Source organism: Melospiza melodia, chromosome 6 (genome assembly GCF_035770615.1).
Source record: "Melospiza melodia melodia isolate bMelMel2 chromosome 6, bMelMel2.pri, whole genome shotgun sequence".
NCBI lineage: Eukaryota > Metazoa > Chordata > Aves > Passeriformes > Passerellidae > Melospiza > Melospiza melodia.
Window position 1 is genome coordinate 53,289,906 of NC_086199.1, and position 17,309 is coordinate 53,307,214.

The following is a 17,309-nucleotide window of genomic DNA, read 5'->3' on the forward strand; positions in this document are numbered from 1 at the left end:
TTGCTGTTACAGTCCTTCTGACTGTGCAATATCTTCTTGGCTGCTTAATTGTGATGTAGGGATGAATACTCCCATGCAAGGTGGTGGTAGGTCAGACACAATGCTCTCAAAATAATTTTGGAAGAATTAAAAAAAAAATGGATTATCTATCACAGAAGGCACAGAATCTGCTCTGTAGGTTCCTTGGGGTAGAAATCATCTCTCTGAAAATTGAGATAGATAAACAATAGGAACACTTTTCAAGGAAAAAAACTGAGCCAAAATGACTTGGAGCACAAAAAATTCTCCTAGGACTGGGGACTGAACCCCATTTGCCACTGTTACCTCTAGTAGACTTTTCAGTAAATTTAACCTAAAGTTATAATTTTGGTCCTTCCAAAATACATCTTAATTTGCTACTATGATGGTGTATTTTTTCCAACAGTTCTCCAACTTTTTTGTACAGATTGGTTGGTGTTTCATCACAGTTGCTGTCCACTTGGTGATCTGTTGGCAGTGCTTAAGAAGGAAATTGTGCAGGACTCATCTGCAGAGCTTCCCAGTCACAGACCAGTGTTTCATGGGAGCAACAAACAGTGGAGGTCAGGAGTTTTCCTTTCAGGTACTGCAAGATTGCTTTGAGATGCCAACAACTAAAAAGAGGAAAATCTCTGAAGAAGAGATAAAGATTATATTTATTTATTTTTAAAAAGTTTTTAAATGTACTTTTATTTTTTTGGACGTGAGAGGTTATTTTAACTCTTTAGCTGTGGTTTTAGCCAGCAGAGGGCGTTCAAGCCCCCATTTTACACTGAGGGTGCAGGCTGGGCTGTGTGATCAGCACTTCTGGATGTACTTAATGGAACATTCTCAGCATAGTTAAGTGCTGGGGCCTGAATCAGGGGGTTGGAATACAATCAAGTTTTGTTTTTTAATGGCAAAACATAAAAAGGTATGTTTTGAGACAGTGAATTATCAGTAATACGCATCTGTTTGTACCAAGATGTTTGTAGCTTTAACACTTCTGCGCTGTGCTAAGAGTCTGAAAATGTAAGGGTAAGAAAGTGGCACTTCTTATAAAGTGCCAAATCCAGGGTTTTTTTGTCTCATAGTTAAGTACCATTAACTGTTAATGAGCCTCAAAAGAATCTCTGATCTTTGAGAATCCCAGAGAGCAACAGTGGACAGAATGTTTTGGAAACAACTTCTGTCTTTTAATGCAGTGATCAAATATTTGTGTAGATGCTTATTGGAAAAGAAGTTAGTTCTTCCTTCCTTTTGGTTTTTAGTGTATTATTCTACAACCTGTACATTCTGGTGAGAGGAACATCCTACTACGTGTTGTGTGCCAAAACAAGACTAGTAATGAAATAGGTGAAAATAAACCAAGCAGTGCTGGGTTTATTCCTTCCTTTAAACCTGTAATGGTGGTTCCTCTGTGACAAATTCTCAACTGAGCATTCACCCCATAGCAGTTGGGGTCTTTTATGTCAGCTCAAGCTGATAACTGAAAATGTAAACTACATTTTAAAGTAAGTCATTGTATACTCTGGGCTGACAAATGTTAAATTACACTAATTTGAGCAGATGCACATGTTGTTACCCTAGAATTCTGGACAGGTTCTTCAGAACTGAGCAGCTTTTTCTTGTGTGCAAATACATATTGACAAAAATGACTTGTCTAGTTTCTTAGATTTACTTTAACTGGCACTGTACAAATGTCTATTTTTACTCCAAGGAAAGCTGAAGCATTCAAACTTTTGAGGACTTAATTATAGGTGGGGTGAACTTAAAGACCCACGTTACAGCATTTCCCCTTTTTCACTTAAACCTGACAGGCTACCACTTGTGTTTATACAGCATTGCAAACTAAATTTAGATGTAGTAGTAAGGACTAAAACAAATTGTGCTTTGTCAGGAGGGTGAAGAAAGGAACTGAGCAATGAAAGCAGTGCAGGGAGTCAGCGTGTCTGGCATTGACACAGCGCTGCGAAATCAACACTTTGATGACCTATAAAGCCTAATAACAACTGTGTGAAAGGTCTGCTGTGCTTAGCTGGAATTATCTCTTGTGCACAGGAAAGCACATTGTAAACCAGTAAAAATTAACTGCCACAGCACAATGATGGTTTTGTGGCTGGGAATTCAGGTAAAGTTTTGCCGCTGTTGGCGGAATGATGAAAAGGACTGGGGCCATTTGCATACAGGTGAGGTGGTGATGTCCTGTGTTCCCCAGAGGCCAAGGCACCACAGGTATGCAAAGTGCTCCTGCTCTAAGTGCTGCTTTAATTTAACGTGATTTTTTTTTAAACCTGGTTGTAGCGTAGGAGAAAAAGGGTCTTGAGAAAGGAACAATCCCAAAAAACGTCATTGGGTGGCAGCAGAGCACTTACCACTTGCCATGGCATCCCACCAAAATAAAGCCAGAAAGAACTGCAGTTCTGCATGTTTGTGATAGAGATAACTGCAGATGAGATCTCAGAATGGTCTTTATGGTGAGATAGCTTTTTGTGTTTGAGACACAAGATTTCTTTCCAAAAGTGTGTTTTCATGTGTCTGTGTATATATGTAAAAAATAGATATTTATGTATAAACATGCATATGCATATAAACATAGAAGCTATGTGTCTGCAGGTGAGGTTTGCTCTGTGATAGTGAGTGAGGAGCTTTAATGTGATGACTGCAACTACCACCTCCCAGATTAGATCCTATATTCCCAGCAGACCAGGCTTGTCCCCAAGAGATACATCTTGGAGCTGGTGTGAATAAAAGCATGTAAAAGTTCTTAAGTAATTTTTCTACTGGAAAGAATCAAATGGGTCTGTGAATGTTACCAGAAAAAGTGATAGTTTTTATTAGTAATTTTTGGTTTTATTAGTAATTTTTGGTTTTCTGTCATAAAAATATTACAAACAGACAGTATTTGTTATCCTTTTAGGAAGAAGCTAACCTCTCCCTATTTATTCTTCAGTGTGTGTATTTGCCCTTTTGGATAATGTAGATAGTGCTTGAAAGGCTTCAAAAATCCGTTCTATATTTGGATCTAGCAGCTAAGCGTGTTTTGGGTGTGTTCATTTTGGTGAAGAGATAGAGCATTTGGTTTTCTTTGTTTTGTGTTTTCCTTTAACACCTCACTATGTAGCTCTCACAAAGGGTTGTGTCATGGCCTTAAGGAGAACACAGTCTGCAGCAGGCATACATACAAACATGCCTGTTTCCTTTATGGACTTACATCTTTGTTTGCTAACTTTTTAAAAATGATTGTGAGTTGCTGCTATTGTAAGTAAATCTCTTATATTCCAACTGCCCATTCTGCTATCACCACTGTGGAAATGCCATCAATCTCCTACTTTATGGGCAATGCCACTGCAAATGTGGAAACTCAGTGACTGGAAAGAATTCAATATCTTTCTTTTGCTACTTCTCCTGGGAATAAGAAAGTTAAAACTGTCCCCATGGACTTCCTTCAGGCATCAGGAACAGGTTGGCTTTGGGAATTGTTTATTCCTGAAATAGGGAGGGACCTCTGTGGTTCAGTGCTCCTACTGAGCACTGGATGTCAGGTACCAATCCTTACAGGCTGGCCTGAAGATCTTGCCTTAGTAATGCTGAGGTTTTCTGAACTACAATGATTCCTGTTGGTTCAATCCCAAGGCCCAAAATCCACAGAAACACGAACAAGATCTGAACAAGAACTGCCCTGTTTTGAGGCTCTCACTGAGCTCAGGATTCAGTGCTTGCTTCTGTATCTCCAAAAGTTATGATCTTGCATGAATAAAAGGCAGCATTTTCTGGATCCCTGGGAACATAATAGGTGCTCTGGTGATCAGTTGACTCTGTTTGCTGGTGGCATGTGGCCTCTTCAAGGAATAAAGGCTTTTGGATCCTGCAGAGCTTAATAAAGCTTATTTTTATACTGCAGTGAGTACTGTTGGGAGCTCTCTGAAGAAAGGTATCTCTAAAATTATATTGCTATTTTGATTGTTCCAATTACTGCAAGAGGTTCTCAACTGATGTCTCAACTTCTAGTGACTAAGACATCAGATGCCCCTTGTCTTGAAAAGCTTGGAAAATGAGTCAAGAATCAATGTGAGAAAAGAAACCTGTTCTGTCATAGGAAGGTTCCTTGTATTTGAACCAGATGTCATGAGATTATTTCATTAGGTCATCTTGGTTCTATCTGCAGTGATTTAGCTACAGTGAATTGACTTCATTCCTGAATTTTTCTCTTATTAGTTATACTCTTGTTAGTTGTTGCACCCACACAGCTCTGGTATTGTCTTTATTTGCCTATACATGGTTGAAATGTCCCCTGATGCAGTGTTCCATTATTTGCTTCCATGCTTTGTGTATCTTTTTCAGAAACTTTAAGGTGGTAGACAGGAAATGACAGGAATCGTGGTACTGAAGGGAAAATGTACAAACTCTTAGGATACCCCCCTTTGTCTCTAATGTCTAACCTAGGAATGCAGTCATCAGTGATAATGTGATGGTAGAGATAACCATCTGAGCTTTTTATCTGTAGGGAATTGATTAGAAGCCACTTTGGGATTATGATGGAGGAAAATGTTGGTGACTAATAGGAATGTTCTCATTTTTTCATGCGCAGTACCTGTAGCAGAATTGTCTTATTTTCTTTAGGACAAAGACACTGCTTGAGAAAAGAGGCTGATACTGGAAAAACCTATTTTATTAGAGAAATCCATTTTACCTGTTCTAATACTGAAGTTTCATGTTCTGTTCCAGGCTCAGTGCTGCTTCTCTCTCTTTGAGGAGTCAGCTCTCTAAATCTCAGCTTTATGACCCTTAGTTAATTAATAGTTCTTTGGAACACATTGCCTCTAGCTTTCATTTTCTTCCCATTCAAGGATTTGCCAACCTGACTGCAGAAAAATGTTGCATGTTGTCCTGTGCCTATTTTGCATGCTGACAATGGGAAAACTTGTTTTTTCCCGCAAGTTTGCAATGGCTTCCTCATCTTCTCTAGAGGTTACTTCAAGAGAATAGCCACCATTTCCTTCCAGTTCAGCTTCCCCACGTCAAAGATACTTGATGGTTTCCAGTGGGTGGAGAAGGGCAGTTGCAGGCTGATAATTCCACGTGTACTTGTTTCAAACGATGTATCTTAGGGCAAATCTCCAATGTATCTCAGTGCAAACCTCCAAGAGGCATAAACTATCATGTTAACAAAATAACACAAGGATCTGTAAGGTCAGCAGTGACTGTAGAGCCCTTACAGCCTCAGTGACTGCAACCAAAAGCCATTCCTGTTAGTAACACTGGCAGGAATTTCAGAAGGTGTCTTTGGATCTGCCGTGGATTTGGCAAAAGTGCATCCAAACCTCACATGTTTAAAAGGTTGAATTTTGGGCTCAATGACTTGCCCATTTTAAAGAGAGTTTGTTTTAGCTAGAAAGCTTCAGAATGTGCAATTAGGGAAGACCCTACACAAATTCTTCAGCAAACAAGGAGGAGAGAAGGTACTGCCATTGTGAAGGAGGACACCTGAAATCATCAGAACCTTCAATGCATTTTTGGGACACTTTGTTACAAATTAGGGGTTTACCCTCTTTTCCAACTTACCACAGACCTCTGGAATTTCATCTGGCCCCATATAAAAAGAAATAATGATATATTGTTCATAAAATAGTGTTTCAATAATTTTCACTGTTTCCCTCAATTCACCAGCAGAGGGCTGAAGGATTGATCACCTACCTAATTTAGCTTGAATTCACAGCTAAAGTACTCAAACTAGGCTGTTCTTGCCACAAACCAGAGTTTGTCGCTCTGCTATCTGAATGCATGTTAGGGGCTGCAAACTTTGCTGAGCCTGGAGGTGCATCCTCTCCAGAGCTGAGTAATGCTCACAGCAAAGTTGTCAGATTCTCAAGGAAGTGTGGCATTTTGAAGCATTACTGTTTTACTGCAGAGCTGCCAAGTGGATGCCTTTCTGGAATGTGTAGTTTTGAGCTTTTTAGATCTGCCTGAGGTTTCCTGTCTGTGTGAGGGATGATGATTAGATAAGGTGGCTGTAATGCCCATCTTGATCTGAAACTGATGTCTCCATCAGAGACAGAAGCCTGGGCTAACTGCTCAGTACACATTCAGGAAAGTTCTCCCACTCTCCTTGTTGCATGCCCTGCTGAGTTGGGTTAAAAAAGAACTTTGTATTCTGAGAACATAGCCAAAGGTGGAAACCTGAGCTTAATGGGAAAGAAAATATGTCCTTTTGGCATGTCAGAATGGGTTAGTTCTTGCAATAACCCCATGCTTTCCCCCTAATGGAAAGACTGAGATTGTGAGTTCCCACTTCCTTAGGAATGGTAGAAATTCAGCTCCTACTCTGCAGAATTTGTGGTTAATTTGCCTTTGTGCTGTTCTGGAGAAGAGTGAATTATTTCTTCATTCTAACTCCACTTAAAGGTCTGAAAGATTTCTTCTGGTTTCAGTGGCCTTTGGTAAGGTCTGGCATGTGTTCTGTAAACAACAGGGACTGTCCATGTGGCTTTTATTGACCCTAAAGCAAATTTTCAGGTGACACCAAGCTCAGGGTGATGACACACCTGAGGGATGGGTGCTATCCAGAGGAACCTGGATAAACTCAAGCAGTGGGCCCATGGGAATCTCATGAGGTTTAACAAGACTAAGTGCAGTGCTGCACCTCTCTGGGCCAGGTTAGCCCAGGCTGGGGATGAACAGATCTAGAACATCCCTGAGAGAAGGATCTGGGAGTGCTGGTGGGTGAGAGGCTGGACAGGAGCCAGGAATGTGTAATAGCAGCCCAGAAAGCCACCTGTGTGCTGGGCTGCATCGAGGCACTGTGGGGAGGGAGGGAGGGATTCTGCACCTCCCCACCTGCAGTGCTGCATCCAGTTTTTGGGTCTCAGCACAGGAAAGAGATGGAGCTGTTGGAGTGAGTCCAGAGGAGACCACCAAGGTAAAGCAGCACCTCTCCTGTGAGGAAAAGCTGAGAGAATTGGGATTGGCCAGTCTGGAAAAGAGGAGGCTTTGGGGTGACCTAACTGTGGCTTCCAGTACCTGAATAGAGCCTGCAAGAAAAATGGAGAGAGGCTTTTCCTAAGAGCATGGAGTGACAGGACAAGGGAGAATGGATTCAAACTGAGAGTAGATTTAGATTAGATATTAAAAAGAAATTATTTATTGTAGGGTGGTGAGGCCCTGGCACAGACTGTCCAGAGAAGCGCTGCTGCCCCATCCCTGGAATTGCTCAAGGCCAAGTTGGCTGGGGCTCTGAGCAACCTGGGACAGTGAAAGGTGTCCCTGCTCAGAGCAGGGAGCTTGGAATGAGATGATTTTTAAGGTGCCTTCCAACCCAAACTATTGTAGGATTCTGTGATAAACACAGATTGGCAACATACCTCTTGGATTTTCCAAGAGCTTTGCCACTGAGAAAATGAAGTACATGGTTGCTGTAAAATTATCAGTAAAAAAGTATTTAGATGCTAAACATGTTCAGAACCAATTGTTTTTGTGGGTGTTTTCCTGAGTATTTTGAAATATTTCTATATCCAATTATGGTCTTTCATAGGAAAATTTTTGCAATTTGAATGTTCTTCTAATTGTATTCAGGTAGCTCAATGAAAAGGGTAATTGTGAACACGTAAAATTTACTCCTAAGTACCCTGAAAAGATACATGAACAACACTCAAAAATAAAATTTCCACCTTGGTTTAATATTTCAGAGATGCATAGAATAAATGTAATTTCGTTTCATGCTATAGAAATTGTTTAAAATACATATGTTTCAAAAGAACTGGTGATTTAGGTTCTATAATGTTTGGCAGTGCTTTCTGGGATTCCTCTTGCAAAGAGGGAAAAATATGATTGATATCACTCTGGAAAGCATTTACCTAGGGCAAAGGCAGTCTCTTTCTATTCTCAATTTCTTATGGTAGTGCCTTGAGGCTGGTTAAGATCCAGCCTATGGTGTGTGAGTACACAGAATAGTAACTAATCCCTGTCATAAAAAAACCTTTAACCTAAAAGGCAGCATAAGGAGAGGGGCATAGAGAGAAGTAAAGATATAACAAAATAACATTAATTCCAGTGTTTTGTTTTCCTGTTGAGGCAAGGTATGTTCTGGGGGAATCTAAGAGGATTGGTGGAGGAAAGGAGCTGCCTGAGCCTTCACAGGAGGTAAGGGATGTTGGAAGGAAGCTGAGGTAATAGACTAAGACAGAAAGGGAGAAACATGACTCTAAACTGTGCAAAGGTATGAGTCAGAGCCTCTGTATGAGCCCTGACTCAGGAACTGTTTCCTTCCTGTTGAGAAGCATAGGGTGTTTTACACATACATTTATATGTACTCAAGAGCAGACATCTGCATGAGCTTCGCTTGTGGTGGTTTCTCAGGAAGAATGCCTGCTTGAATATTTAGCAACATTATATGCAAAGGTTATAAAGCCTCTTCGGGTTTTCTGTGTTCCATGGAGCATAGCAACACCTCTGGATTCTGAGATCTCCCAATCCTTTTTGAAGCTGTATGCATTTTGTGTCTCTTTTCACACATGAGTTATTTCCCACACAAGGTTCAGCACTCTGAAATTAATTTGAGGTGTGTGAGGATTATTGTTTTCAGTATATCAAGTGTTATCATCTAACCCCAAAATTTTGATTAATCTCCTCCTCATTATCAGGAGCCATTTGGCTGAGGTGTCTCAGGTATAGCAAAGCATTTTCTTGCTGTGTGTGACATATTTATTACCTAGGTCAGATCTTGGGGTCCTGCTTGTACTGGTTTTTGGAAGGCTTTTTCACTCCATACCTGGCTGTGGTTTGCTAAGAGGTGGCTCCTATGAAATAATTAAGTTCTAGTGCAATGATTGGTTAGGGGAGTAAATGTGATGAAGCACAAAGAGTTTGCTGGCATCCACACCATAAGCAGACCTAATTCAATCCCTTGGCAGTCTGTGGAAGTTCAGCTGTTTAATTCAATGAGAGGAGGTGCCTGCCCAGTGCTCTTCTGACTTAATATTCAGTTCTGTGCCCCCAAAATGTTGCAATGTTTGTTAAGGAAGTGATGAGATTGTGTAATTCACATAGATTTGGTGTAATCCTCAGTTAAGTAGGAATGAAAAAAAAAGGGAGGGAGGTGAGGGTGGAAGAAAGAAAAGCCTATCAGCAGCTATAACTTCAGTTGCAAAGAAATCAAGTTTTTGTCATGTGAAAGTACCTGGCAGTGTTTATTGCTTTAGGGTTTACCAGTAAGTGACACTGCAAGAGCTCATCATATTTCGATAATCCACAAAATGCTGTAAATGCTTTGCATGCTGATTTATTTCTAAACCCAAAACTTCATCCCAAATGGGATTTACTTTTTTTTTTTCTATGACAGCTAAGCACTTAGACTCAGCATCATGCTGTTCATCAGTGCCTTGTTTTAGCAGTGTAGCTGTTAAGCTGAGATATAGGAACAGAAGGAGTTTTAAAAATTCAATTGATCTTAGTACTTTGTGATTCATCTAGTGATGCTTGTTGCATGCATTTTGAGGCTTTCAATTCTGTTTTATTAGCATTACATATAACATATGAGAAAATGTGTAAAGGCCATTTTTATTCAAAGCAAAACAAAAACTGAAGATTTTCTGTTAGTCTAAGGTTTTATAACAGCTTATTTATTCAAAGTATAAATTCAGAGACAAATTTGTCTCATACTTTAATAATAGCCTCAGAATACTGCTAATAAATGCTGGAGAACTTGTCAATGCTCAAACAAGCTTGAAGATATTTGAATTATTTGCCAGACTTGGCCTCCACACTGATGGAGTTTGGGCTAGAATGTATGTTCTAGATGGCTGATCAGTTAGTACTGGGTGCCAAACAGCTATTCTTAGTGTTTATAGCTGTCTATGCTCCTTTAATATTTTTATAATCTATTAATCATTATTAACCCTTTAAAAACCATTTATAAACATACACTGAATAAAAAAGTGTGACCATTTAGGATTTTTTTTTCTCAAGTTTAATATTAAAGGCAAATCCAAGGTCAAGATGGGCACAGGGAGGCTTTAGGGAGCTGGTGTAGTTTATATTTTGGCCAGTCAGCTGAGGAACCACGTGGAACTAAAATTAGTAAAGTGTGGGCAGTGAAGAAAGTTCACACGGTGTAATATGCTGTGGGCAGTATTAATGTTGATTTACCCAATCTGTTAATGCCATGGTCTGTCTAGACCTTTGGAACATTCCTCAGCTCCTTATTTAATGTAGGAGGAATCATTTCTGAAATTAGCATATAAATTGTCCAGAGTCAGCAGCCCTTTAAAGCAGTGTTCTACCCTTGTGTCATGGCACAGTAACTGTTCTGAAAAAAATAAGTTTCCCAGTCAGGCATGTTCTCATGAAGAAGCTCTTGACTTTACATTGCATGCTGAAAAAAATGCACAAATCTGAGAAAGTTCATTAAATTTAAAATGGGGAAATGGTCGGGATTTAATTTGGGTGAGTTGTATTTATTTAGTCACGTTAACAGGGGGAAGTGGATCATGATAAGGAAACACCTGGCAGGGTCTGTCCATGTAGATTTATGTGTATGTAGTTCAAACTGGAGGCTTTTCTGACTTTTACATCAATTTTTTCTTTTCTTTTCTTTGGTCTTCCACATGACTTGTATACAAACCATGCTGTAGGTGCACTCATCCCAGGGTTCACTCTGACTGGCACTTGTGTGAGAACAAGCCTGCTCCTGGTGCCTGGCACTGGGATGCTGCCAAAATAAGATGCCAGGAACTTGATGGAGGCAAAGCCTACTCCCTGTCTCTTTGGTTGCATCTTCTGAAATACTGTGCTTACTCCTTTCCGCTTTAGTTGCCAAGAGTAATATGCAGCACTGCCTTCTAGGTTATAATTTTCAAGGGAAGATAATAAAACATGCATTCAGCCTGGGAAATCCCACAGGAGCTGGGAACTTGCTGTTTAGAAAGAGTAGGTTTAGCCTGAAATGAAATATAAAATATCAATATGATGGGGAGGGTTAATTTGGCATGAATCTGAGATGATCACACTGAGCAGCGAAGCCAATAAAATCTTTGTACTAGGAAATCATGTGTTCTGAACATGCCATGCACTTTACAGAAGAACTACTCCAGGAATGTTGCTTGAGAGTTTTATATGTTTATTTGGTACTTATTTTTTGTCTCCCTTGCTCCAAAAACCAGGTGCTTTAATCACAAAGAAATTCACTGCCCAGGTCATGGAGAAAAAAAAAAAAAAAAAAAAGGATAATAATGCAATGCAATTATAGCAAGCCCTAAAAATTATCTAAAATAACATTTTTATATGCAACTGAATAATAATTTTAAGTTGGAGTATTTTCTTACCTCTCCAGGGTTAAATAGTGAATTTCTTACTGAAAATGCCTTATTAAAAAGCTTTTTTCCATTCCAAAAAAGTATGGCTTGTGGCCAGGAAAGATGCTGGATCTTAAATTTGTCTTGGGCCCAGTGTCCATCCTGTGTGTTGTCCTAGTATTCTGAAGGAAACGTGTCAGAGGAGAGGGGGAGAGAAGTGTTTTTCCTGATTGAATAGTGAAAAACTGTGCAAAAAGGTAAAAAAAGCCCAAGAAAACAACAAAAATCAGCTCCCTCAAAACAATTTTAAAAGAATTCATTTCAAAAAAGCAAAGCTCATGTGGGTAAACACAGGAGTACTGAGAGACACATACTACGTGCAGCCAGCAGGGTTTGTGTTCTGTGCTAGAACAGAGAGGCCTTGGCTGGTGTCTGTGGGCCCTGAGCTTGACACAAAGCAAAAATCACAGTACAAGGTGACAGGCAGAGGGTATGGCTTGAGGGGGAGCACGAGGGTCGTGGCCTGTGTGTGGATGTTCCAGCTGGGGTGGGATGGGCACGTGGAGCCTTCCCTCCAGAGTGAGCGATAGCAGCTACTCTGTGGTGTGAGCTTAGCTACCCAAGGCTTGCGTGTGTTTCACAGGCTTCAGGGTGTCTGACCCAAAGATAACTGTGCTCAAAGGTGTCGGAATGTACCAGAAGAACCAGTGCAGGCTCATGGGGGTGGTGCTTTGGGACAGGCAGGGATTTGGGGACGTGCTCTGCAACATCTCAACGCACTTCTCTGCTGTAGCTCCTGGGAGCTGCCTCTGCCAAGCTTGGGGTGGTAGCTGTGCTTTTGACAGGTACCTCTGAGGGACCAGACTCGGGAGTATTTCAATGAATTTGTGCCCAAGTCAGCCCCAATTCTGTGGCACAATGGGCACAGTGTCACATTCTTATGGTCTGCATTTGTTTGACTGGTCTGCAGAGGAAAAAGGGGTTTGAGTTTTCTTATCTGGGCTCCCCTGATATGTTGTAGCTTGTGGTAAAGCATGCATGCTTGTTTCTATGTTTTCCCCTAAAAATATGTCTGCTTCAGTGGCACTTTAAATGTTTGAAGGGTTTTCCCCTCTCTTATTACTCAACTTAATTGGAATTATGGTGCCTATCAAAAAGTATTACTGCAAGGTGACCTGGAAATAATAATTTCCTTTCATCTATACCAAACATTCGTAGATCATTAAAATGTCACAAATAAAAAGAGTCTTAGTCACAAAGAAATGGTTTTATATGAGCACAGTAAAATATGAGATTTCATTATATACAAAAGGGCTATGTTTTGTATTCCTTGTTCACAGAGGAAACCTCCAACACATGTGGAATGCATGGCAGGATGTAGGACCCTCTAAGGGCTGTATACAGATATGTGAAGGCAAAGAGGAGGGGGGAGAGGGGAAAAAAAAAGACCTAACAAAAAAAAAAAAAAAAAAGGAAGGCACAGTGCTTCTGAGGAAACAAGCTCTTTCAATAAAATTGGAGCATGTGCTGTGGGTGTGCAGGAGGATTTGTGCAGGGATCTCTGCGCTCTGCATGTGCACGCATTCCTCCGAGTCAGACAGGTGTTAAAGGGAAATGGTGCCCAGGGGACGTGGCACCCTCCCCTGCTATCAGCAGCCCAAGCACATGACGGATCCAAAGGCAGCCAAGCACAACTGCTGAGGGCTTTGCCAAGGGGTTTGGATGCCAAATGCTGACAGAGAGTATCCTTGCCAGCTTGGCACCTTTAGGGCATGTGGCTGCTGCTGACATGGAGTTGTCATTGTAGTGTGCTGGGAAGAATGGAACCAGAAACTGTCTTAATAGTTCTGTATGAATGAAGCTTTCTTATTGTGAACATAAAATATTAATTACCTTACAAATGTGTTTGAGTGGCTGTACATGACTTTGGCACCTGGCCAGGCTGGCAGTCGTGAAATCAGAGGATTGCCTCCTGGCAGCCAAATTTATTTATCCCCCTGCCCCTCCCCAGCATCACACTGGAAATAAGAGGGGAACTATTTGAAAACAGTTGACATCTGGGGGAAGATGTTCATTGGTTTCTGGGATTTGGATCAGTCCCTGAGCTAGTGCCTGAAGAGTGGATTTAACCCATGCTGTAATCTTCTGGCACCTGTTACAGTTTTTGGCAGTGGCACAGGACAGCTCTGATTGCACTGAGACTGAAGTAGTGAACATATGCCTAATGCCCATCCCAGAAGGAACGACTTAGTGCCCTTTATGCCTTTCCTATTGTTTTCTTTTCCACTTTCTCTTCTCTTATTCATCAAGCTGCTGTTAATAGTTATCATTACATGCAGGCAAGTACCCACCAGCATCTTCAAACAAATCAGGGATAAAGCAAGAGGTAAACAGGAGCAGGAAAAGTTTTGTCTTCTCAAAATCCAGCTACTTTGTGCATTTGATTTTCAGTTGTTTGTCTGGCCCTGGATCTTTAGGAAGCATGGTAAATTAAGGACTCCAGGAAAAATTATACATATGCCAGTGTCTGAGATGTAATCAGAAGAAGAGTATTTGGTTTTCTAAACATGTTAATTAAAATGACCAAGTATGTGTCTTCAGGAAGAGAATTCAGAGGACCCATGAAAGGAAGTCTCTGCCTCCATGTCTCTGTACTGATTGTACATCTGTAAATGGCTGCCATCCAGCAGAGCTCTTAAGTGCATGCTTAACTCCAGCACAGGTTGGCTTCAGCAATGTTGCTAGCTTTGGCATTTTTGGGACATTGACATGCCTGGTGAGAGGCACGTGCTTATGTGCCCTTCTGGAAAACTAATTCTTCCTTGTGTCCTACAGGCCTGTGGCCAGGAGAGTGGCTCCAGTGTCCAGCTCCCATAGAAGGTATTGAAGATGGCAGTAGGGTTTCACTTCATCTGCAGCTCCAGGGATTTTATCCTTCTCTTGGACATCACTGGAATACAGAGGTACAGAGTGCTGAAAAATGGTCTGAAGCCTACCAGCAACGTGTGTAACTTTACCTTGCCTGGTGCCTGTGCAGGATTTCATGGTGTTTGTTTAAAGTGACTCCATAAAAAGTTATGGCAAAGACTGTGAGCACAGAGAAAAAATATCACACTCAGGTATCAAACAGTTAATTAAAATCCACACTGCTGCATCACAGTTATGAGTGATTGTATGGAGGGATAGCTCGAGGGGTGCGTGTGTTAAAATGTATCACTGCGTTTGGTGCCTTGTGAAAAGTCAGTCTTGAGATCTGGGGTGATTGATTAGGTTTGAAGAGAAAGTCCTTGTATACTTATGGTGGTTCTTGGAATTACAACATGGCTTGTTTATCTAGGGAGCCAACAGAAGACCTTGGGCTTCTTATCTAGCCACAGATAAACACTGGTAAAGGCTCTTGAGTTATAATAAATGCAGATGATTTAATTAAATATAATCTGACCACTCACTGAGTACCTCTGAGTACGTCTCATTAAGTACCTCTGTCAAAATACCTGATTTAGGGGAAAAAATATAAAGGGACAGGAAAAAATTCCATCAGTAACAAACAACTGTACCCATAAAGTGCAACTCATACAGTAAAGTCCAAGCAAGCAAACTCAGTGAAATATTCTTGTGTGTGCAGTTCATAGTCCACTCAGATATTTTCCAGACTATCATCTGCATCAGAAATTTGCTGGACAAATAACTCTGATTCTCTCCAGTAGCTTCTTGGTATGCCTGAGGTGGAATTCCAAAAGAGGAAGAGCTGGCAAGTTGTGTTTTGTTTTTACCTTAACCAAAGCCTGTTTGAATTACAGGGATCATAGTGCATCTCTGGTCGTTGGAACCTGCACTCATTTATTTTAAGAGAGTTAATTTCTTGGGGATCAAAAAAACACCCAGATGGGGAGAAGCTATCCTGTTGTGGGAAAGTTCTTATCTGCTTCATTGCAATAATTGAAAATGGCTTTTTAAATAGTCTAAAGAAGTTCACTTATTAATAAGACACAAATTTCTTGGGGGGAAAGAAAAAAAGCAATTATGAGAAACATTTACAATATCTTTGTCCAGCTTTTTGCCCCTGGAGGAGGAAGTGAGATATTGAGAAAGCAGCACATGTGACAGATGCTGCTCAAGATGCTCAACACATTACTTAAAGATGCTCTGTGACCATCATGCTGTGAGTACTGAAAGAATGTGACTGGGGTGGAACAGTCCACATTTACTGTAACCACATCTGTAGCCTTGCCACTATCACGTGATGGCCAACAAATTCCTGCCAGTTCCTGGGGTTTTCCTAAACACATCAGGGCAGTGCAAAGCAGCACTGGCTTGGGGAGCCCTATGGTTACCTCCAAGTGAGCTGGCATGTCTGTAGCAGTTTGCCACACAGGGACAGCAGCATCGGTGCCAGAAACAGTAAAGCTCTGTTACTGCCACACATAGTTAATTAGCTCGTGTGTCACAGCAAACAAACACGGCTATATTGCTCCTGGTTCTGCAGCAAAGTTAATTGAGACTGGCTTGGCGATCTTTGCCCCAATATGTGGTGCAGACATACCCAGGAATGCACTCCTATTGTTGACTGAATACTGTATTTTCACATAAATGTGGCAGGAATATAATTGCAGGGTGGAAAGAGAAGGCCAGTATACATTCACTTCACTTTAGAAACCAAATTAAACCTTTGACTTAACTCACTTCTATACCAGCTCCCTGCAGGCATTTCTACAGGCTTCGTTAGAGCCAACCTAGAGGCCATGGAAAAGGTCTTACAAAAGACTAGCCAGGAAGCCAGTCACAGCCCCAGATCCTGCTGCTACAGAACACAATCTGCCTCTTGGCACCTCAGGCTTGCAGCTGCCAGGCACTCTCCTTATGTGGTCACTGGTGTTGGCTCGGAGGCTGGGGCAGATAGATGAGGAGGGCTGAAGGGGAAACACATTCATCACTGCCAGCAGCGAGTGGAAGCAGTGCCAAGTCACTATGTAACCAGGCACATGTGCCAATTTGCTCAGTAATTGGATTGCTATTTGAAAAATTAAAGTGGTGTCTAGAAAATTCTAACCTCTGCATTTATGAAGTATGAGGTTTGGGACTGAGAGGCTGAACAGGAAGAGTGGAGGGCGATCAAGCAGAGGTGTTTAAGGGGACCAAGTGTAGGAAGTAATTTGATTGCTTTCCAAAGTGTTACAACAGCTTCAGAAGCAGCCTGTCTGTACCAGAGAGACAAAGAGCAAGACACAGTGCAGTGGAAAGCTGTGACATTATGGACAAGCCGTAACCCATTGCTGACTATGGAAAATCAGTGAGGACTTGTCAGCTGAAAGCGATTTTTATAAAGAAAACATCACTGGAAGGCAAGGCTTGATACACTTCTGTAACAAATTTTTCCTTAAAAAGAAAAAAGTTCTTAAAGGGGATTATTTTATATTTTCAGGGTTTTCTCAGAGCCTGTGAATTGTTGCTTCTGTCTCCTGTATACATTGCTCTCAAATACATTTGGTGAACAAATACCATTAATCATAAATGATGTTGAATTATCCAGCTAGAGGGAGAATTTGTGACTCAGAAATATACCTCTGCCATGAATTATTTCTACTCTCATTGCACTTAAATTCAGACTTTGCTTTGACCCCAGCAGAAGCACAATTACATCCAAAAATATAGTTACACAAGTAGTCCTTCAGGCATTTCAGTATTCTTTTTAGTTGAGCTCACTGGCCACCCTTATTTAGCTGAAAACTTCGAGCATATGGGGATGATGGATTATAAATGGTTCCTAAGATAATATTTGTAGTTTAAAGTATAGTCCAGTTGCTAGTAGGTGTATAAAAGTGGTGCCTGTGTTCTTCATCACTGTTAAGCGGAAACTCAAACTGGAAGCTCTGTATTTAAAATAATGCAAAAGTAAAAATATATGGACTCATACTGAAGAAGAGCTATTTAGAACCTCTGTGAAATGCCTGATTATTTCTCATGCACTCAGACCTGGTACAATGAGGTTAACACATGTCAAAGGAAAGGCTAAGGAAATTTTGA

General features: G+C 40.9%; 1 long non-coding RNA gene across 1 annotated transcript; it reads left to right on the forward strand.

The window, feature by feature from the left end:
• The first annotated feature begins 472 nt into the window (after positions 1 to 472).
• On the forward strand, positions 473 to 15,349 carry LOC134419194 (uncharacterized). Its single transcript, XR_010027998.1, has 3 exons — positions 473 to 581; positions 14,121 to 14,248; positions 15,339 to 15,349. It is a non-coding gene; the product is annotated as an uncharacterized LOC134419194 (long non-coding RNA).
• Positions 15,350 to 17,309: the final 1,960 nt, after the last annotated feature.